The following is a 24,179-nucleotide window of genomic DNA, read 5'->3' as shown; positions in this document are numbered from 1 at the left end:
AATGCCATGGAGCAGCAAGCCAAGCAATAGACTCTTGATACAGTGCAGAGGTGATCCTGCAGAGAATTAGATAAAAGACAGACTTTTCGAAAATGGTGCCAAGAAAATTGGATATCCATATGGGAGAAAAAGAAATTAGATATCTGTCTCACATCATACACTAAAATCAATTTCAGATGGATTAAAGACCTGATTATGAAGTCAAAATTATATTGCTTTCTGGAATTTCAGTTCCAGAACAAGATACTATAGACTGACATTTTCTTGCTCCTTCTCTCTCTAAATATAGCTAAATACCCAGGAATTTTTAAACAGACAATGATAAAAGGACTCTGAAAGCGGGAAAGAAAAGGTCAGACTGGCTAGAGACCTCAGGACTTGAGGAGTAACAATGTGATGAGTTCCCTTGATGGGGGTAGGGGTGGCGGTGGGGGGGGAGGGCTGGGTTGGTTTGTTTTTGTTTCAGTTTGTTTTGTTTTATGTCTCTCATATATCCTTATACTGGGCACTGGAAAAGCCTACAACCCAGAACCACTGACAGGCATAAACAGAGAGAAAGAAAAAAGACCTCTCTATTACCAAAGGACCAAAGAGAGGCAAGCTCAATAGAGATCCAGTGAGGAATCTCAACCCTTGCTCCATCACCAGGAAACCGGCAGTGGCAGCAGTAGACTCAGGCCCCTCAATCCTGCTCCACAACCAGGATGCTGGTGGGTGGTCTACTCTACTTACAGCAGCAGCAGAAAGTCCCCTGGCCACCCAGCCCTTGCTCCACAAGCCAGGCCCAGTGGGTGACCTGATCCATAGGAAATAGGGAAGCCCTGAGCTGTCTAAGCCACCACTGAACAACTGGAACACTGGTGGCTTATCCCATCTGTCAACAGTGGCAACAACCATGAAGATCTGTGTCTCCCTGCTTTCCGCCTAGAGGTATAGGGAGACCCAGGCCCAGGGAGTTTCTTCTCTGTCAAAGGTTTCTCAGTAACAGGTGGCCTAAGGGAATACCTTCTGCCATTGCAGACAGTGCTAGCAGGCCTTGAGCAAGTATTTCAACTGCACTAGAAGAACAAAGCAAGTGAAAACAACATTGCAAGGACCCAGAAAACTGAACTTTTATTAGAAGTAAAACAACAAAAGTAGGGCAGAACCTATATTTTAAACTTAAAAAGGGTAACTTTCTGCAAAAGTAGATTTAGATGAGATCAAAATTTCTTAATTTAATAACCAAAATATCCAGGATGCAATAAAAAAAAATTATCCTTCATAAGAACAGAAGAACCACAACTTGAAAAAGAAAAGACAATCAACAGACACTAATCCTGAGATGCTGAATTATTTGGCAAGACTTTTAAAGCAACTCAGACAAAATGCCCCATAATCAATTACAACTTCTATCGAAACAATGAAACATATAGAAAATCTCAGCAAAAAAATAGAAGTCATAAAAAAGAACCAAAGAGAAATAAACTAAAAAATACAATAACTTAAATGAAAAGCTTGCTGAATGGAATCAATAGCAGAGTGGATATGACAGAGCACTAGATCCGTGAACTTGAAGTCAAATCAATAGAATTTATTCAATCTGAACAATAAAGAGAAAATAGACTAAAGAAAAAATAAAAGTATCAGGGATTTATACAACAAATATCTAACATGTATATCAATGGAGTCCCAGAAGAAATAATAGCTGAAAACTTTCCAAACTGGTGAAAAGCAAAAACCTACGGACCCAAGAAGCTGAGTGAATCCCAGATAGGATAAACCAAAAGAAATATATACTGAGAAACATCACAAACTTCTGAAGACTAATGGTGAAGGGGAAAAAAATCTTAAAAACAGCTAGAGATAAATGACACCAATTTGGATGACAGAGGATGTCTTATCTGAACCCATGAAGCAGACAGAAATGGCATAACATTTTTCAGTTCTTAAAGAAATGGCAACCTCGAATCAGCTGAAACAGATAGCAGGGCTTTTTGGTTTTGTTTTCTTTTGTTTGCAGACACAAACAAGTTTACTTTATTTTTTTGTTTGTTTTATCTTTTAAAATTCATTTTCATTGGCATATAGTTAATATACAATGTGTGCTACTTTCTACTGTACAGCAAAGTAAATCAGATATATATATATATATATATATATACACATACATACACTGTTTTTATATTCTTCTTCCATGTAAGGCATTACAGAGTATTGAGTAGAGTGCCCTGTGCTATATAATGAGTTCGTATTAGTTACCTGTTTTATAATAGTAGTCAGTTAGTAAGTTGTCACTCAGTCCTGTCCGATTCTTTGTGACCCCTGGACTGCAACACGCCAGGCAACTCCCAGAGCTTGCTTAAACTCATGTCCATTGAGCCAGTGATGCCATCCGATCATCTCATCTTCTGTCATCCCCTTCTCCTCCTGCCTTCAATCTTTCCCAACTGCTCTTTTCTAAGGAGTCAGTTCTTCGCATCAGGTGGCCTTGTTAATCCCAATCTCCCAATTTATCCCCCCCTTTCCCCTTGGTAACCATAAGTCTGTTTTCTACACCTGTGACTCTATTTCTGTTCTGTAAATCAGCTTATTTTTAAATTTATGAAAAGAGAAAAGCTCTAGAATGGCCAAAACAATTTTGAAAAAGAAGAATCAAGTGCTAGAAATAACTTTTCCCAATGTTAAGTCTTACTATATGGCTAGGGTGTTCAATGGGCTTCCTAGGTGGTATGAGTGGTAAAGATCTCGCCTGCCAATGCAGGAGACATAAAAAAGGCAGGTTCAATCCCTAGGTTGGGAAGATTCCCTGGAGGAGAGCATGGCAACCACTCCAATATTCTTGCCTGGAGAATCCCAAGGACAGAGGAGCCTGGCGGGCTACAGTCCACAGGGTCACAAAGAGTCAGATTCAACTGAAGTGACTGAGCATGCACACAGTGTATTCAATTAAATGCAATACTAATAGGGGAATAGACATATAGATCAGTGCCACAGAACAGAGAACTCAGAAATAGATCCACACAAAAATACCCAAGACATTTTTGATAAAAGAACTAAACTAACTAAAGGAGAAGAGACACTTTTTTCACTAAGTGGTACTGGAGCTATCCATAAGCATAAAATGGCCTTTGATTCTAAACCACGCATTTTATGTGCAAATAAATAAAAATGAATCATGGGCCAAATCTTAGGGAAAAAAGCATAAGAGAAAACCTTTGGGTTCCAAGATTAGGCAGAAAATTCTTAGACCTGACATCAAAAACACAATCCATAAAGGAAAAATTAGAACTCATCAAAATTGAAAAGCTTTTCTCTCAAAAGATCCTCTTAAGTGGACAAAAAGACAAATCATGCTGAAAGAAAGTGCTTGTAATGTTGTGAAGAATTTGTATCTAGACTACATAGAGAACTATCAAAATTCAACTTAAAAAAAAAACCAAAAAACTCCAATTAGATAGTGGGCAAAAGACATGCACAGACATTTTATCAAAGAGCATATGCAGATGACAAATAAGCACATGATGTCCAACATCGTTAGCCATTAGCGAAATGCAAATTAAAACTACAGTGAGACAGTACTACATATCTATCAGAATAGTTGATGTAAAAAATCACACCAAATACTAGCAAGGATGTGGAGAAACTGGCTCACCTATATATTTCTAGTGGCAATGTAAAATGGTACCACCACTTCAGAAGATAATTTGATATTCCCCTTACAATTAAAAATTCACACAACAATCATACAATTAGGCATTTATTCCAGAGAACTGAAAACTTATTTTCACACAAAACCTTGTATAAAAATATTTATAACAGCTTTGTTTGTAATTACTCCAAAACAGAAACTATCCAGTGTCCTTAATTAGCTGAAAGATTAAATAGGCTGTGGTGCATTTATACTCGGGATTACTACTCAGCAGTAAAAAGGAATAAACTTGATAACTGCAACAACTTGGATGAACCTTGAGGAAATTACGCTGAGTTTAAAAAGTTATGGCTGAAAGTGTATATGCTACATGACTCCACTTATACAGCATTCATGAAATAGCATAATTACAGAGATGGAGAACAGATTAATGCTTTCCCAGAGATAGGGATAGAGAGAGGAGGAGGTAGCTATTGGGGTGTAGCATGAAGGGAGTCTTGTGATAACTCTACACTTATGTATAGGGATTGTGGCAGTGATTCCATGAAGCTACACTTGTAATAAAACTGCTTGCTGCTGCTAAGTCGCTTCAGTGTGTCCAACTCTGTGCGACCCCATAGACGGCAGCCCACCAGGCTCCCCCGTCCTTGGGATTCTCCAGCAAAGAATACTGGAGTGGGGTGCCATTTCCTTCTCCAATGCATGAAAGTGAAAAATGAAAGGAAAGTCGCTCAGTCGTGTCCGACTCTTAGCAACCCCATGGACTACAGCCTACCAGGCTCCTCTGTCCATGGGATTTTCCAGGCAAGAGTACTGGAGTGGGGTGCCATCACCTTCTAGTGATACAAATACACACTCATGTATGTATAGGTGTGTATATGCGAGTGCAGTGTAGTCTGAATATGCTCTGCAGATTGCAGTGATGTCAGTTTCCTGGTCCTGGTATTTCACCCCAGCTCTACAACGTGTTAACATTGGGAGACACTGGGTGAAGGATGCATGCATGGAGATTCCCCATATATATATATATTTTAAAAAACACTAGATTTGTTGTTGTTTTTCAGTTGCTAAGTAGTATTACCTTGTTATTAATATAATGGTTTTTATCATTACCCTTTTTCATGTTTAAGAGGCAAAAACATCTACCTGATGGCCACGACTATGGGGTAGAAGGGGAAAATGTTCTTTTTGATCCTCTTTTGCTTACAGAGGTGGTTGGTGGGGAGGTTCCTCCTGAAAGTTTGAACTGGTGGCAGAGGAAGAAATACCCTTTATGCCCTTTAATTTCTAAGCTCCTGCTGTTTTTTAAAATTTACTTCTAAATGGAGCATCAGTGCGTTACAACGGTGCACTGGCCTCTGCCACCCAACAGTGTGAATCAGCCATGAGTATACCTATGTCCCCTCCCTCCGGGGCCTTCCTCCCCCACTCCCGCCCCATCCCACCCCTCGAGGTCGTCACAGAGCATGGGACTGAGCTGCCTGTGTCAGTCAGCATCCTCCCACTGGCTTAGAGTGGAAAGCTGCTCTATTTTACACATTGTAGTGCATTTGTTTCAATGCTACTCTCTCAGTTCATCCTTCTTCTTCTTCCCCCTCTGTGTCCACATACATTTTTTTAGCGCCTCTTGTGACCCTACGATTATTCCAAAATAAAAAATAAAAATTTTAAAAATTATTTTGTTTTTAGATGGTAAAATAGAATAACCTCATCACCTCAAGGTAGGGAAGAATATCTTAAACAAAATACAAAATGTACTACATACGAAAGACATTTCCTCAGTTTTCAATCTTACTCAAACTTCTTGAAGCACTTTATATTATTCAATATTATTTACTTTGAAATCTAGCTTTGATTATTTTCTAGCTTGGCTTCTGTGGATCTTAAACTTATCTAAATTTTCCTTTTACTTCTCAGAATGTATTCACTTTGTTAAATGACTATTGAGCACCTATCATGGGCCAAGAATTGTTTTATGTTCATTCAGTCATGTCCAACTCTTTGCCACCCCATGGACAGTAGCCCGCCAGGATCCTTTGTCCGTGGAATTTTCCATGCAAGAATTCTGGAGCAGGTCGCCATTTCCTCTTTCAGGGGATCTTCCTGACCCAGGGATTGAACCCGCATCTCTTGCATTGGCAAAAGAATTCTTTACCACTGCACCACCTGGGAAGCAGGCTATAATAGTGAACAAAAGAGGTTTTTCAAATAGATAAGCTTCCCATCCTGATGGGGCTTACAGTTTAGTGCTAGCTGGTGGTTGAGAAGACAAAAGAAAAGTATAAATAAATAAGTAAAATATAGTAGTATGTCAGTTGGTGATAACTGTTACAGAAAAACTATAAATCATGAAAAGGGAATAGAGATGCTAGGGAGAGATAAAGTGTGCAGTTTTAAATAGGATGATTGGGGAGTTCCTCACGGAGGTGTCTTCCGAACAGGGAATTAAAGGAGGTGAAGAATGGGCTGTGAAACTACCTGGGGGCAAGTGTTCAGAAAAGAGGTTTAAGTAGGAAGGTGTATGCTTGGCTCAAGGATGGGTAAGGGGGCCATGGAATCCAGAACAGACTAAAGAAAAAAGTAACAAGAGCTGAGGTCAGGGTGGTAATGACACCAGATCCCAACGGCCAGATCCCAGTGTAAAGACTTTGCTTTCCCTCTGCATCAGTGGTCTTGAAACACGGTTCTCACCCAGCAGCATCAGCATCTCCTGGGATGGTGTTAGAAATACTCAACATCGCTGGTTATCAGAGAAATACAAATCAATGCTACAATGAGATATCACCTCACACCAGCCAGAACGGCTATCATCAAAAAAGTCTACAAATGATGAAAGCTACAGAGACTGTGGAGAAAAAGGAACCCTCCTGCACTGTAGGTAGGAAGGTAAATTGGTGCAGCCACTATGGAGGAAGCTATGGAGGTTCCTTAAAACACTAAAAATAGAGCTACCATATGAAGCAGCAAGCCTACTCCTGGGCTTCTATCTGGAGAAAACTTTTGAAGAGGTATGTACAACCCAAGGATCATTGCAGAAATGTTTACAATAGCCAAAGTGTGGATACAACCTAAATATCCATCGACAGAGTGGTGATAAAGATGTGATACATGGATACAATCAAATAGCATTCATGAAAAGAATGAAATAAGGCCATTTGCAACAACACAGATGGGTCTAGAAATGATCAGAATAAGTTAAGTAAGGCAGACAAAGCCAAATATGGTATCATTAAGATGAAGAGTCTAAAACAATGACACAGCTGGGTGGAGGTTGCCATAGCCAGGCATCCCTGGGGAGGAAGCCGGGCTCCTCCCTGGAGCTCAGGCCACAGCCGCCTACATTCCTGCCAGCCGGTGAGTCGCCCGGAGGGCGCGGCCGCGCAGGGCCTCCAAGTGCGCGCGAGCGGGCAGGGGTGTGTGAGGGCGCTCGCCCAGCTTCCCAGGGGCCGCGACTACAGAGGCGTCCCCACGCCGGCCGTTCACTTTCCTCTCGCTCTGGTCCAGGCGACGCCCTCCTGTCCTTGGCCCGTTGGTGGCTTCCTGGGCCCTGGGGCCTGCCGGGCCTCCCTCCGCCAGTCTGGCCTGGGGAGGGTCCGTGGGCATACCAGCAGCCTTAACTGACGCTCAGTTCAGTTCAGTTTAGTTCAGTCGCTCAGTCGTGTCTGACTCTGCAACCCCGTGAACTGCAGCACGCCAGGCCTCCCTGTCCATCACCAACTCCCGGAGCTCACTCAAACTCATGTCCATCCAGTCGGTGATGCCCTCCAACCATCTCATCCTCTGCCGTTCCCTTCTCCTCCTGCCTTCAATCTTTCCCAGCATCAGGGTCTTTTCCAGTGAGTCAGTTATTTGCATCAGGTGGCCAAAGTATTGGAATTTGGTCTCCCCGGGGAGACCGCCAGGGCACCCGGGGCAGGAGACCACCGCCCTGCAGTTGACACAGCGTGGTCAGAAATTTTTTTATTAAAAAAAGAAAAAGTGACACAGATGAACTTATAAACAAAAAACAGAAATGGATATATGGGTATAGAAAACAAAGTTTCCATTACCAAATGAGAAAGGGGGTGAAGGATAAATGTGAGTTTGAGATTAATACATATATACCAGTATACATAACAAATAACAAGAACCCACTATATAGCACTGAGAACTATACTTAATATTTTGTAATAACCTATAAAGGAAAATAACTTGGAAAAGCATATATATATATGTATATATATATATATATATATAAAATATAATATGGAGAAGGAAATGGGAACTCACTCTAGTATTCTTGCCTGGAAAATTCCATGGACAGAGGATTCTGATGGGGTATAGTCCATGTGGTCGCAAAGAGTGGAACATGACTGAGCACACACATACACATAATATAATAATATATATATAGAATATATTAAATAATATATAAATAATTGAATCTCTTTGCTGTACACTTAAAACTAACACATTATAAATCAATATATTTCAGTTAAAAAGAAAAACACACATTCCCGGGCTTTTCCCACTATCTGATAAATTAGAAACTCTAGAAATGGGGCCAGCAATCTGTGTTGTAACAGCCTGTTGGGTGATTTCTTTTTTCTGAGCCCCCATGGTGATTTTCTTTAAACTTATTTTTTAAAATTAATTTTGATTGAAGTATACTTGGCTGACAGTGTTAGTTTCTGCTGTACAGCAAAGTGAATCAGTTATATATATAAATATATATTTATAAAAAGTCTGTTACACATATACATATATACCTATATATCTATATCTATATCCACCCTTTTTAAGATTCTTTTCCCATATAGGTCATTACAGAGCATGGAGTAGAGTTCTCTATGCTATAAATAGCTTCTTATTATACATTTTTTATGGTATATGTCAATTCTAATCTCCAGATTTATCTTTTCCCTCTTCCTCCTTGGTAACCATAAATTTGTTTTCTACATTTGTGATTCTATTTCTGTTTTGTAAATAAGTTCATTTATACCTTTTTTTTTAGATTCCACATATAAGAATGTCATATGATATTTGTCTTTCTCTGTCTGACTTCATTAGTATGACAATCTCTAGGTCCAACCATGTCACTGGAAATGACATTATTTCATTCTTTTTTTTTAATGGTTGAGTAATGCACCATTGGAGAGAAGGCAATGGCACCCCACTCCAGTACTCTTGCCTGGAAAATCCCGTGGATGGAGGAGCCTGGTAGGCTGCAGTCCATGGGGTTGCTAAGAGTTGGACACGACTGAGCAACTTCCCTTTCACCTTTCACTTTCATGCACTGGAGAAGGAAATGGTAACCCACTCCAGTATTCTTGCCTGGAGAATCCCAGGGATGGGGGAGCCTGGTGGGCTGCCGTCTATGGGGTCGCACAGAGTCGGACATGACTGAAGTGACTTACCAGCAATGCACCATTGTATATATGTATCACATTTTATTTGTTCATTCATCCATTGATGGACATTTAGGTTGCTTCCATGTCTTTGCTATTGTGTTCTTCTGGGAACAGTGGGGTGCATATATCTTTTCAAATTATGGTTTTCTTTGGTATATGCCTTGGAGTGGGATTGCTGGATCATATAGGGTAGCTCTACTTTTAGTTTTTTAAGGAACCTCCATACTGTTCTCCGGAAAAGGCAATGGCACCCCACTCCAGTATTCTTGCCTGGAAAATCCCATGGACGGAGGAGCCTGGTGGGCTGCAGTCCATGGGGTCACTAAGAGTCAGACACGACTGAGCAACTTCACTTTGACTTTTCACTTTCATGCATTGGAGAAAGAAATGGCAACCCACTCCAGTGTTCTTGCCTGGAGAATCCCAGGGACGGGGGAGCCTGGTGGGCTGCCGTCTATGGGGTCACACAGAGTCAGACACGACTGAAGCGACTTAGCAGCAGCAGCAGCAGCAGCATACTGTTCTCCAACCTAGATGGCATATTAAAAATAAGAGACATTACTTTGCCAACAAAGGTCTGTCGAGTCAAAGCTATGGTTTTTCCAGTAGTCATGTAGGGATGTGAGAGTTGGACTATAAAGAAAGCTGAGCACTGAAGAGCTGATGCTTTTGAACTGTGGTGTTGGAGAAGACTCTTGAGAGTCCTTTGGACTGCAAGGAGATCCAACCACTCCATCCTAAAGGAAATCAATCCTGAGTATTCATTGGAAGGACTGATGCTGAAGCTGAAACTCCAATACTTTGGCTACCTGATGACTCATTGGAAAAGTTCCTGATGCTAGGAAAGACTGAAGTCAGGAGGAGAAGGGGACAACAGAGGCTGAGATGGTTGGATGGCATTACCAACTCAATGGACATGAGTTTGAGTAAGCTCTGGGAGCTGGTGATGGGCAGGAATGCCTGGTGTGCTGAAGTCCATGGGGTTGCAAAGAATCAGATACAACTGAGCAACTGAAGTGACTGACTGATATTGTTCTCCATAGTGACTGTACAATTTACATTCCCACCAACACTGTAGGAGGGTTCCCTTTTCTCTGCACCCTCTCCAGCATTTATTGTTTGTAAAGTCTTTAATGATGGCCATTCTGACCAGTGTGAGGTGATACCTCATTGTAGTTTTAATTCATGCAGCTTAATATAAACAACAACAACAACAAAAAAAAACCAATCAAAAAATGGGCAGAAGATCTAAACAGAGATTTCACCAAAGAAGATATATGGATGTTGAAAAGGCACTTGAAAAGATTCTCAACATCACTAATTATTAGAGGGTGATTCTGATGCACACTAGAGTTTGAGAAACAATGCTCTAAATCATATGGAAACCATCTGAGAGCCTTGAGCAGAAGACTTGGGTGGTCTGATTTACCTTCTGGCTTCTATGTTGAAAATATTTCACAGGAGTGGACACAAAGAGGCCAGCAAGGAGACTACTGCAAAGCTCTATGGGAGAGTTCATAGTGGCTTGTTCTAAAGTCATAGTGGTGAAGATGGAGAGGGGATTATCATCACTGATTCCTCAAGGATCGTTTTTCCTTGAGTTATTTTCTTTTGAGTTTGGTTACAAGGTTTCACATGTAATTTGCATAAGAAGATGCTCAGATCTGTGTATTCCTGGGCACCTTGCAGAGCTCTCTATCCCCTATATTTAACTCATTTTAGGATATTTTAAAGGAAATATCACCAAGCCTACACTTAGTGTAACTACTCTTCATGTTTTGGTACCTGTAGTACATGTGTTTACACTGATAAATTCCCAAAGAATTAAAAATAAAATCATTTCTGGGCTTTATTAACCCCTATAGGACTGAGGTCCTGTCATACCTATGAATTAGGTTACTCTGTCTCCAAAACCCATTAAAAATATTTGACATCCATGCATGTGTGCATGTGCTCACTCAGTCATGTCTGACTCACTGCGAACCTGTGGACTGTAGCCCACCAGGCTCCTCTAGGCATGGGATTTTCCAGGCAAGAATATTTGAGTGGGTTGCCATTTCCTCCTCCAGGGGATCTTCCCCACCCAGAAAATCAACCCTCATCTCCGTGTCTCCTGCACTGCAGGCGGATTCTTTGCCACTGAGCCACTGGGGAAGCCCATTCTATCACTGAATATTCCCAAGAACTGATGTCCAGTCTAGGATGACAATTTTGTCATTTTGCAAGGGTTGGGGTTTATGTTCCCAAATGTTGGGTTAGTTCTTGTGGGATCACTACAGCCAAGGAATCTGTAAGCCTCTAGTTGGTTCAGTTCTAAATGTTGACAGTGACAGATGATAAGAATGAGATGAATGTTTGTAAGAACTGCATGCATCTCTGAGTGTTCATTTATTTGATCTTTTAAAAATTAATCTTAGAATTTGGACTACATGTAATGCTAAACACATGTCGCTGATTCCAAACTTAATACGGTGCATGGAAATGTTAACAGGAATTAGAGGTACTTCAGAGTCTGTCACGGGGACAGACTGTTGACACAATCTGCTTCTGCTTTCTGAAACCTATATTTAGTCACGGACAACTTTATGTAACTCTTTTCAGAGTTCAATGGCTAAAATTATTCTCGTGTCTAAGAGGAATGAGATTGTTAATTGTGTTTACAATGAAAGATGTGAATAAATAAACAGAGTCTGTTAATATTTTATTGTAACTTAGGATTTGCTAGAACAGTATTTAATATATTGGGTACAACTAGTAGATTTTGTTTCTCATACTAGGTCCTATTGATTACTAATGACTGCTTGGAGCTCTGTGTGAAGTGTTCTGAGGCTGAGTCTGGTTACCTCAAGAAAGAGGGTCATGTTCGATATAAATTGTCTGCTGTTGGAGTGGGTCATGGGCACAGGGGTGGGGGTGGCTTTAGAGCCTCATATTGCCTGGCTCTTCCACAGAAGCAAAAACTGTCAGCTTTATTTGGATAAATTCAACATTTCCCAGCCTGTATGGGAACTCCCCACTCTTCAACTCTCCACTTTGAATGTGCTTATCTTTCTCATCTTTGCATTTTTCTCAAGAGCCCACTGCTCATCCAGCTGCTGTTCTATCTAGCATGAAATTCTCTGGCTTTAAGGGTTCTTATGATCTCCTTCCACCCATTCTATGGCTATCATCCTCCTAAGGTCCTTTATGCATACCCTTCTTTCTGGTTAGCCTGGCTTCCTTATTGTCACAAGTGGAAAAATATTGATGATTTTGTCTCTGAGCATTTGCTTAAACCTTCCATTTAAGTCTGAAATGTCCACTCTCCTATTTAATTTCTGTCTTTCAAGATGTGTTATAAGTCCTTTGTAGACTGTGGAGTCTTCCCTCATTGCCCTGACCCCTCTCCCCTGACAACTGCAGTTCTTGATCCAATAGAAACCTGGGGTGTGCTGCAGAAACCATGATATCTTTCTTAAAGCGAAAAAACAAAACAAAACAAAAAAACCAACAATGAATTACAGAGTATTGGGTAGCACTGGAAAGTTTGGAGGAGCATGGTCTAGGCTGTGCTTTTAGAAAGACTTAAAGAATATCAGTACTCTTGCCTGGGAAATCCCATGGACAGAGGAGCCTGGTAGGCCACAGTCCAAGGGGTCGCGAAGAATCGGACACGACTGAGTGGCTTCACTTTCACTTTTCACTTTCATGCATTGGAGAAGGAAATGGCAACCCACTCCATTGTTCTTGCCTGGAGAATCCTAGGCACGGGAGCCTGCTGGGCTGCCGTCTATGGGGTCGCACAGAGTCAGACAAAACTAACGTGACTTAGCAGCAGCAGCAAAGAATATCAAGAATTCATCCACTTGGGATGCTGCTTCCTAGATCCAAGAGGAAAGGTTAGGGATTTGGAGTAAAAACCCTAGAACACTTGGTTTTAGGAACATACTATTTTAGGTAAAGTCCAGGAATCGGAACATTGCCAGTACTGTAACTGTTAAGAGCCACATTAGTCCTGCCAGAGTACACTGGGAAAAAGGATGCCTTATGCCCAACATTTTGGCATCTGAGCATCAAATGACTGGATGATGGAACACGGTGCACAAATGCCCTACTTCATGGTCATGCTTGCCAGCAGAAGACAGCGGATGCCTGAAAGGATGCCCACCTCTATCTTCTAGCTCTTGCCTGAGTAGATGTGATTGCCTCAAGCTGAATCTTGAAATCCAGCTGAAAAAGCCTAGAGAATGCAGTTCCTGGCATTCTACCATCTACAATACAGAAAGGTACACTAGAAAGAGAGTGGGATTGATCTTGGTGAGGCAGCAGGGAGTGGTGGTGTGAAGCAAGATCTTAATTCCCTGCCCAGGAATTGAACCTGGGTAGCCTGGATGAGAACCAGGAATCCTAGCCACGAGACCAGCAAGGCTACTGGCTAGAAGCTATTTTTTCCTGGATCTTTGCCCCCAGTAAAAAAAAATGTATTTATCATGGAAGCAGAAACTGTAAATGCAGGTACAAAGTTTATTATTAGAGACAAAGCGCAACAACAAGTGGGAGAGCGCATAGAGAAACAGTTCGTTTAGATGAGATAGAAACAAGACAGAGATGCATATGTGGAGAGAAATGGTGTGGGCATCCCCCCTAGTGAGGAGGAGGGCAGGCAAGAGGCTGTTAAGTCATGTATATAAGGCAGTTCTTCTGGGTCTTTGTCTTCCTTCAGGCATAATATCTGGTTTCTTTTTCTACACCTGACCTCCCCTGGGACCTCCCCTGAGTGTACACATACCCCTCAGCTGATATAAATCTTGAAGTGAAGGCTTCTGGGAGGAACAAGGCTCATTACAGCCTGGAATTATCCCCTCGCTTTTGACCCACAAGGATCTGTGCATGTGTAGTGTCTCCCTTGTCCCCAAAAGAAAGGAGAGCAAAGATTCCTTAACCCGTTACTCAAACAGGGTTTTGCCCCTCTTTGTTCTAGCCATGACTATTACCTTAGAGACAAACACTGGCTATTTACCCTGTTTCTGTTGTTACTTCCATTTTGGAGGGCAAACAGGAGGCTGATTGTAAATGTCTTAACAGGAGCCCATCTATCTTTTGTCTCAGGAAGTGCTAACGATTATAAGCATCCATCCTGAAGCCCACTTCTTCAAGCCCCATGAAATGTAAACAGGAGGCCACCTGTAAATGTCTAACCTGGAGCCCATCTATCTCCTACATCAGAATGGGTATGGACAGTCTGCCATGTTTGCCATAGACATCACAAACTGCTATCTCTTTTTTTAAAAAAAAATTAATTTTCAATTGGAGGATAGTTGCTTTACAATGTTAAGTTGGTTTCTGCCATGTATCAACATGAATCAGTCATACATACATGTATGACCCCTCCTTCTTGAACCTCTCTCCCTCCTCCCATCACATCCCACCCCTCTAGGTTATCACAGAGCCCCAGATCTGAGCTCCCTGCATTATACAGTAAATTTTCACTGGGTATCTAATTTTACATATGGTAGTATATATGTTTCCAATCTTCTCTCTCAAATCATCCTACCCTCTTCTTCTCCCACTGTGTCTATAAGTTTGTTATCTATGTCTGCATCTCCCATTGCTGCCCTGCAAATAGATTCATCAGTACCATCTTTCTAGAGTCCATGCTGCTGCTGCTGCTGCTGCTAAGTCGCTTCAGTCATGTCCGACTCTGTGTGACCCCATAGACGGCAGCCCACCAAGCTCCCCCGTCCCTGGGATCCTCCAGGCAAGAACACTGGAGTGGGTTGCCATTTCCTTCTCCAATGCATGAAAGTGAAAAGTGAAAGTGAAGTCGCTCAGTCGTGTCCCCTCTTAGCGACCTCATGGACTGCAGCCTACCAGGTTCCTCCACCCATGGGATATTCTAGGCAAGAGTACTGGAGTGGGGTGCCATTGCCTTCTCCATCTGGAGTCCATATATATCCATTAATATATGTTATTTGTTTTTCTCTTTCTGACTTATTTCACTCTATAATAGGCTCTAGGTTCATCCATCTTATTAGAACTAAGTTAAATGTGCTCCTTTTTATGGCTGAGTAATATTCCATTGTATATGTGTACCACAACTTCTTTATCTATTCAACTGTCAAAGGGCATCTAGGTTGCTTCCATGTCCTAGCTATTGTAAATAGTGCTATGATGAATATTGGGGCATGTGTGTCTTTTTCATTATGGTTTCCTCAGGGTATATGCCCAGTAGTGGAATCGTTGGGTCATACGGTGGTTTTATCACTAGTTTTTTTTTTTTTCTGTTAAGAAATCTCCATACTGTTCTCCATACTGGCTGTATCAATTTACATTCCCACCAACAATGCAAGAGGATTCCCTCTCTTTGCATCCTCTCCAGCATTTATTATTTATAGATTTTTTAAAATGTAAACTTAAAAGATTTTGCACAGTGAAGGAAACTATAAACAAGGTGAAAAGACAGTCCTCAGAATGGGAGAAAATAATAGCATACAAAAGAACTGGCAAAGGATTAATTTCCAAAATAAACAAGCAGCTCAATAGCAGAAAAACAAACAACACAATCAAAAGTGAGCAGATCTAAAGAGACATTTCTCCAAAGAAGACACACAGATGACAAATAGACACATGAAAAGATACCCAATGTTGCTCATTATTAGAGAAATGCTAATCAAAACCGCAATGAGGTATCATCTCACACTGGTCAGAATGATCATTAACAAATTGCTATCTTTAAACATTGCAAATCCTGTCCTGCTACTTCCCTCTTTAAAACCACTCGTTGCCTCTTAATAGCCTGAAGCTGTACTCCTTAGCATGGCCATAGGCTTTCTTCTGTGCCCAGGAGGCTAGGGGAGTACAAATGTAAAACAGAGTTTATTAGGGGAAGGTGGCTTGGATAGCTTTTCCAGCTTCTGGGCACTAGTATTCTCTCCTCTGCTCTTTTGCAAATTCATTAAAAACACGGTTTTTGTTTTGATTTTATACTTTTCAAAATATGACTGTTTCAACCCCTCCCTTGCTTTTCTTTTAAAAAATTGGGGATATATTTGCTTTACAGTGTTGTGTGTCAGTTTCTGCTGTATAACAAAATGAATCAGCTTTACGTGTATATATGCATATATATACATCCCCTCCCTCTTGAGCCTCTCTCCAGCATTGCCTAGACTGCTGCCCCCCGTTTAGGTTATCACAGGGCACCAAGCTGAACCCCCTGTGCTCTACAGCAGCTTCCCACTAGCTATCTACTTTATACTTAGTAATGTATCTGTTACCCAGTCTGGAAGTAATTGACTGGGAGTCAATTCCAGTCTCCCAGTTCATCCTGCCTTCTTCTCTTCTCCCCTCCCAAGTCCACCCTTACGTTTATTTGAAGCTTCCTCTTCTTATGCCCCTATAGTCCTTTTCTTGCACAGTTTGGATTTTTACTCCCAGAAGTTTCTTCTTGGTGTAATGCTTTGCCTCAGAAGCAAGATTTAGTTGGTTAGCTCCAGGTTTTAGGGTCCAGACTGGTTCAGCACCATCTGTCATGACTGTACTCACCCACGTTGCACAGCCAATATTGCATTGTCTCTTTGCACTCACCCACAAATTGGCTCCTGTAGAATTCCTCCCCATTTTTGGCCTCTGTGCTCAGACTGGGCCTCCAGAATTCCAGCGAATACTTTTGGCATCTTAAAGTTCTCATATTCTTGGGGCCATGAGAGCTCAACTGGCTTTCCTTTTTTCCTTTAGCACAGATGCTAATATCATTTGTTCTGTTGATATTAGACTATTCTTTGACGGTTTGTTCCTACTTACTGGGTATATATCAGGATTTCATGATTCTCCTTTTATTGTAGATGTTTTCCATGATTCTTTGATTTTGAAATCCCAGTTGCTATGTCATTTTTTTAAATGGGAAAATTATTGGAAAAAATGAAGATCATTCCAATTTTGTCAGCATCTTCTTTTGAAAATATTAAATGAATAAATAAAAATCACTGATGACTCTGAATTCACCCTTACTTTTGTTAGAAAAAAAGGGTCTTAGTAAAGTCTTGATGTCATGAAGAATGATGGAGTTGCAGGGATCTCTTCAGCAATAAGCCAGCACCCTCGCTAAGCTGACAGTTTTGGCTTGGGTCCACCCAAAGTTTCCTTAGTTGGGCCCAACGCAGCCTCTTTCCACTCATTGCTCTTTTCCTGTGGAAACAGATGCCACTTCTGATGCTCTTGAAAAAATTGTAGGTGCTTCCTGTGGCATTACTAAGAACAGAAGCTGGGCTTTGTCATTGGTGGTGTAGATGAATTCTAACTATCTTTCATTTTCTTGTCACTTACTCAAGAGTTAAAATCGGGTGGGGAGTTTAGGTGCACCTTACTGGCAAAGTCTAGGCTCATTCTTGTGATTTCCTTGCTAGGGAATAGAGGATGAAACTGATGACATTTTGGTGTTGGTAGCATAAGAGGTTAAGACTGCATAATAGGTGATTCCTTTACAATGAGAAAGGAGTTTGATGTTGGAAAGCAGCAGGAAAAGCTAAATCTCTATTGCAGTCCATCCTTTTGGCTGGTGAAAATCCATTTACTGTTCCTTAAATCTTAAAATTTTGTCAGGAACAATAAAAATAAACAAGGGAGGAAAAAAATAAAGAAAGACAAGCAATAAAACACACCTATCTTTTATACAAATGAAATGTCTACCTTTGATCAAAGATAGACAGGCTACGATCTTGCAGTTCTTGCTCCAGTTTTGGGTACAGGATTTTGGTGATGCTGTCTTAGTGTTGGCTCACCAGGTTGTGAAGTTCACCACCACCAATGCACACTATACCAAATCATGAAAAAAAGAAAAAAAAAAAGAAAGTGAAATATATTTTACCACAAATACAGAAATAAAGATAAAGGCTATGTCTGTTTTTTCCAAAGCTGATTATGACACTATAGTTAATTTTTATGACTTCCTTTCTCTGTTCCCAATTCTTGTTTCCATGGACTTTAATTAGCACCTTAACTAGTTGGAATTCCTTCCTGAGTGAGGGGGTGCATACGACATTCATTTCAGAGGGCGTGAGCTCTTGATAATCCTGTGCGTAGAGCCTTCTGTGAATTTTCACCATTGCAAACAATGCCACTGGGAGGAGTACTAGAAGAGCCTCTGAATTTACTCCTTTCTCTTTCTTCCTCCCCTTCTATAAGTCACTCAGTCATGGCCAACTCTCTGCCGTACCATGGACTGTAGCCTTCCAGGTTCCTCTGTCCATGGAACTCTCCAGGCAAGAATGCTGGAGTGGGTTGCCATTCCCTTCTCTAGCCCTCTTATAGCAGAAACCTTATTTATTTCATCTTGATACTGAGAATTAACCATCCTATCTAACACTACAAAATTATTATTGTTTGCATGTTGTCTCAGGAACATGAGAAACCCAAAACATCCAGGAGACACTTACAACTTACAACTTGGTTAAATAATTGTTGTATTTCTTCATGGAAACATTCCTCCATTGAGAGGTATTGTAGCATAGTGGTTAAGGGCCTGAGCACTCAAATTCCGGCTCCACCATTTACCACTTCACGGCATTCAATTTCCTAATGTGCAAAATGTGGACAATATAGTACGTCAATGGAGTCGTTATGATGACTAAATGAGATGTTCCATGCAAGTCACAAAGAACGGTGCCCATCACATGGGCACTGTTAAAATACAAACTGTTACCACCGAGGTGCTAAACACGCAGAGTACAGTTACAAGGAAGGGAAACAAACAAAATCAAGATTATGGGTCTAACTGTGAACCTTGAACAGCCCCTCACTACTCTATATACATACATTTTCACATCTTCACTTCTTCATTAATAGTAGAAATAGCACCATACATCTGTTGCCTACTCAAAGCACCCAATTTACCCTATACCATGTGCTCTAATCTCCCAAGATTCCCCCACAACTGGCACTGATTTTTATAAAGATTGATATTCTTGTTCCATAAGGTCACCTATTTCTGGGTGATGTGCATATGTCGTGATCAATGAATCCCATGGTATCGATCCAGTGTCAATTCTTTTCTGTACAAATATCAATTATTAATACTAATATTTGAATTATTTGATAAGAAATAGTAATGTGTGACTGTCATTATGATGTATAAGGCAACAATAAGATCATAGATGACAAAGAAAATCTTAATCCAGAATAACTTTCTCTTTCAAAGGGGTAAATCATGGCAGCCTTCATAACAGAAGTGTTCACTGTAATCAGCCTGCCAACAGGAGGCTAGCTGGTCCCTTTGATATACCGTATTAAGGGATCGAGATGTTGATTGCTGCTCTGCAAACTGTAGAGGATACATCCTTATTCTTAGTCTGTGTTCCTGTCAGCTCTTGGTCCCATGCATGTGTGGACCTGGTGTTCCATGCGTGAAACAGCACTCTGTATTGTCCACGTATTCAGATCATCAGAATGTACTCTGTAGAATCCCAATAACAACTTTGCATTGTTCATAAAAATAATACGCAATGTTTAATTTTCTAATGCTGTCATAAAAATTACCACAAATTTAATGGCTTGAAACAACACAAATTTTTAATCTCACAGTTCTGTAGGTCAGAACTCTGACATGCATCTCAGGTATCTAAAATCAAAGTGTCAGCATGTCTGTTTTTCTTTCTAGAGGCTCTAAGAAAAATCTGTCTTAATGCTCATTCAAGGAGTCAATAGAATTCAGTTCCTTGAGGTTGTAGGACTGAGGCCCCTACTTCCTTGCTGGTTGTCAGTTGAAGACTGTTCTCAGCATTTAGAGGCCCCTGTATTTCCTCCTCTATCCATCTTCAGATCTAGTAATTGTGAATTGAATTCCTTTCACACTTTGAATCTCTCTTGTCTCTTTTGTTACATCCCTCATACTCTTCTTTCAGGAAATGTTCTCCACTTTTAAGGACTTAAATTATTTGATTGGGTCCACCAGGATACTACAGGATAATCTTCCAGGCTCAAGATCCAAGGCCTTAACTGTATCTGAAAAATTCCTTTTGCTAAGTAGCAAAACATAATAGGGTCCAAGGATCAGGGTATGACCATCTCTGAAGAGCTATTATTTTGTCTACCACAAGCCAGCATTGTAGAAGAAAGCTAACATCATCTGACTCTCTGCAGTAGGAAACTTCGATGATTATTCACAAGAGACATAATATCATCCTTTCAATCCCCAAATGTTGATCCTTCTAACGTATAAATAATTTGGCTACACCATTAGCAAACTCCTAGTTCCTTAACTCAGTTTATCACTCTTTCCAGGCAAAGTGGAAAAAGAGATGTCCTAGTCAAGGAGAGTTGAGACATCTCTGAGAAAGTCATAAAGGTGTACATTTGTCCCATCAAGTGAAAGAAAATTGCTTCTAGTGTCCTCCATTTGTTGGAAATTGAGGAGAAAAAAAGCATTTGTCAGATTAATAACTTCATACTCAATATCAAGGGCTGTACTGATTTGTTCTAATAAGGAGCCCATGAAAGGAAAAGTACCTGCAGTTAGAGTCATACATTATTAAACTGACAATAATCCACTGCCATTCTCCAAGGTTCATCTACCCTTGGCAGGATAAACCAAAGAACCAAATGGGCCTGTGAATTGGAGTGCTTTTCAAGTATTTTATGGTGACACTGATTTCCATGATTCTCCTAAGGATGTGGTTTATGTTTTGGCTTATTGTTTTGGTAGGAAGCACAAAGTGTAGAGGCTCCTTCTTGTCTCTTTCTGTCATGATCTCTCTCTCTCCACTGGTAAAGGGTACTGATAGAGGATCCTTGCTGTGTATATTTATTTCATTTACTGACATATGTTTTGATTGCCATTGGCCCACTACCATGATTTAGTTCAAAACTCCGCTTATCACCTGTCTTATGTAAGCTTCCATTCTGGGTATTAGATCACTGTGGTTTTCTGAGAACATAAGCAGTAGTGTCAGTTTAGACCTGATGGGTAATGTAAATAAAAAGTTTAGATACCTATCTTTTTCTGAGGACAAATATCCATATCTACCTTTGGAGAAGAATAAGGGGAAGATTCTAAGTGAACACTGGGATATTTTTGCAGGATATCCCCTCAAGTGTACCCAGTCTTCATTTGCAAGTTTCTGTTTCTTTGAACTTGAGTCTAGGAATTGCATGAAGGCTCAGGATTGTCATGATCAGGTGACGTCAGGTGACAGTTGAAGTCAGGCCTCCAATTATTCAGTAATATCCATAATGTAGGACTTCAGTAAGCATGGCAGAAAAAGCAATGCTCACAAGTGTTCTATATGGTCTATCCATTTCCCTGTCCCCTTGCAGTTAAATGCTGCCATGTGATTAGCTTTGCTCAATGGGCTGTGAGTGGAAGTGACATGTGAAACTTCTGGCTGAAGCCCAGAAAAGCAGGCATAAGCTCCTGGTGCAGTCTCTTCCTCTACCATGGAAGCTAAGAGATCAGATCACAACATGGAACAAGCTTGGCCTCTAGTCACTGTATGATCAAAAGCCCAACGGAGTCACTCAGACCTATAGCAGACTAATGTGCAAGAGAAATAAACTTTAACTGCTAAACCACTGACACCTGGGGGCCATTTTTATTAGCATAGCATTTCCTCATTCATTGGGGAACCAGTCCTTACAGTCAAAGGATCCCATGAGCGATCAACCATCATCAATGATCTTGTGGTTTAGACCATTTTATTTACCATAATGATACTTCCTTCTGTTATGATAATCAAGCTCATTCTGCCTCTGCCAGCTAAGTGTCTCTACTTTTTTTTTTTTTTTTTTCATTCTGAAATTCTTGCATCACACTGAAACCAGGGGGCCTATTTTAACTGTAGCATCTTCCTCACCATCTTTGGACTACACAGATCAGCCATCAGCATGTTTCTCAAAGGTGCTCATACTTCTTTTACCAATACTGATCACAAGGTTTCATTGAGGAGAGATTTTTTTTTTCTGGGCCCTCCCTAGGGACTTAGGAAGTGGGTGGTTGCATTGTGATTAATTTCAGACTTCCTATATCCCTCCAAATTAAAGTTCCTTTATATACATTAGATAAAAATATTTTTGGTATTTGAATTTTATTTAGTGAGAGTCAGATAAGAACATGGATGCAAATGTTCATTAACCAGATATACAAATTATTACAATACATACCAGCAAGAACACAAAAACTAGTCTGTCTAGTAAGTCAATTCATATTGATAACTTGAGTCCAATCTAAAGCTATGTTTCTTCCAATTTGGTGTGTGTGTGTTCAGTTGCTCAGTCATGGTCGACTCTTTGCAACTCCCTAGACTGTAGCCAGCCAGACTCCTCTGTCCATGGAACTTTCCAGGCAAGAATACTGGAGGGGATTGCCATTTCCTACTCCAGGGGATCTTCCCAACTCTGGGATAGAACCTGCATCTTTTGCTTTGCCTACACTGGCAGACAGATTCTTAACCACTGCACCATCTGGGAAGCCGCCTTCCAGTTTGGTGAGAATCCTCTAAATTCATTCCTACACACATTCCAAAGACCTTTGCAAATAAAATGAAAATCCTGCAATTCTTTGGAATAGATTCCTCTCTTTGGTTTTATTTATCATTTTCTCCTTAGGGTATGCCGTGGTCTAATTTAATTGGAGAAAAGAAGGGTGTGTGAGGGGTTAAAGAGGGTAGATTGAAAGATAAAATGGTTTGTTGTTGTGGGGTAACTCTCTCATTCATAGGCACAGCAAGATTATCTCCAAGAGCATGGAAAGTTCAGTGATGGGTAAGGATCCTACATACCAAGACATCTCCTAATCCTGCAACATACATCTAACCCAGTGTCTCGGTATTCTCTTTTTTCCTGATACATGGCCCTACTGAAGAGACATTGCAAGCTGGTTAATTCAACAGATGTCACAACTTGGCAGTCCACAGGGGAAAAAAATAATCTCTGATAAATTTGGTATTCACTTATCTCAGTCCTAAAGACGCAACTAAAAATTTATTCTTTCACAGTGTTTGTAGAAAGCCTGAGAATTTAGAAATTTAAATGCTTCATTTCTTTTTAAAAAAATCATCAAATGCCAAGATAATTCCTTTACCCTGTAGTCTTTGCTTTAGCAACAACAATCGCCCAAACTTTGCCCTCCATGAACATTTTATTCCGAGAGTTCTGGGTAAGCTTTACCTATTTTGCTGCTGTGTGCCATAAACTAGAATCCCATCCTGGAAATGTAATAGGATGTTCATTGCTTTCTGCTGTATCTAGGCTAGATACCCAATCTCAGCTTTCCTATACTTTATTGGAGACGTGTTAACTACAACGTGCTTACTTTGTGCCAGGCGCTGTTCCGAGTCGTTCTCACATATTAACTCTTTCAGCATTAAAACAAGCCAGTGAGATTGGCACTGTTATTATCCACACTTAAAAATGAGACGCTGATACATCTACAGGCTAGTTCACAGAGCTTGTAAGCGGCAAAGCTGAAGACTTAAATGCAGGCGGTCTGGTTCCTCCAGGTGCTTCGCTGCTTCTCAATCTGAAAGTGCATCCTTATCAGTTAGTTTGCAGTCATCTTGTGAGAAATAGAAACTAATTTTTGCTATCTTAACAAAATGATGTTTTATTGGAATGTCGTCAGAATTGACAGAAAAGACTACAAGAGCAGCCTTGGGTAATAAACAAGATGGAGCTGAGGTCTCTACAGTGGGCCAAAGAAAAGGAAGGCAGTAACTATTCTGCTGAGAAAACTGTCTGGCCAGGACACCGCTCTTTTCACTACATCTGCCATCACTGCTAACTTCATGACAGAGGTCTAATCACTCCATCATCGTATTGCCACTCACTCGAGAGTGCCAAACTTCAGGGCAGAAGCCTCCGATGTGCTGAGCTTATTCACCTGCCTGTATTGTGGCTGCCAAAGAATGAAGAGAAGGAGGACTGAAAGTTTTTGGCTTCCTTAGTGGGAAAGAGATGAAGCCCAGCTTCACAATGAGACTGAATACAATGAGGAAATCTTACAAATCGTAAAGGGGTTGCTTAACCAGCATCAAAATACTAACTGATCATTGAGATTTGTAAAGATCTAAAAGGATCGGTACCCTACAATCTCATTTGTGTCTGAAAACCAAGAAACCAAGGAACAGATGTTGCTCAGCCTTCCCACTCTCCAAATCTCTCCTAGCTCCACTGCATAGACTTCACTGAAAAGA

This window comes from Capra hircus, chromosome 15, assembly GCF_001704415.2.
Source record: "Capra hircus breed San Clemente chromosome 15, ASM170441v1, whole genome shotgun sequence".
Classification (NCBI taxonomy): Eukaryota; Metazoa; Chordata; class Mammalia; order Artiodactyla; family Bovidae; genus Capra; species Capra hircus.
This window is presented reverse-complemented; position numbering follows the sequence as displayed.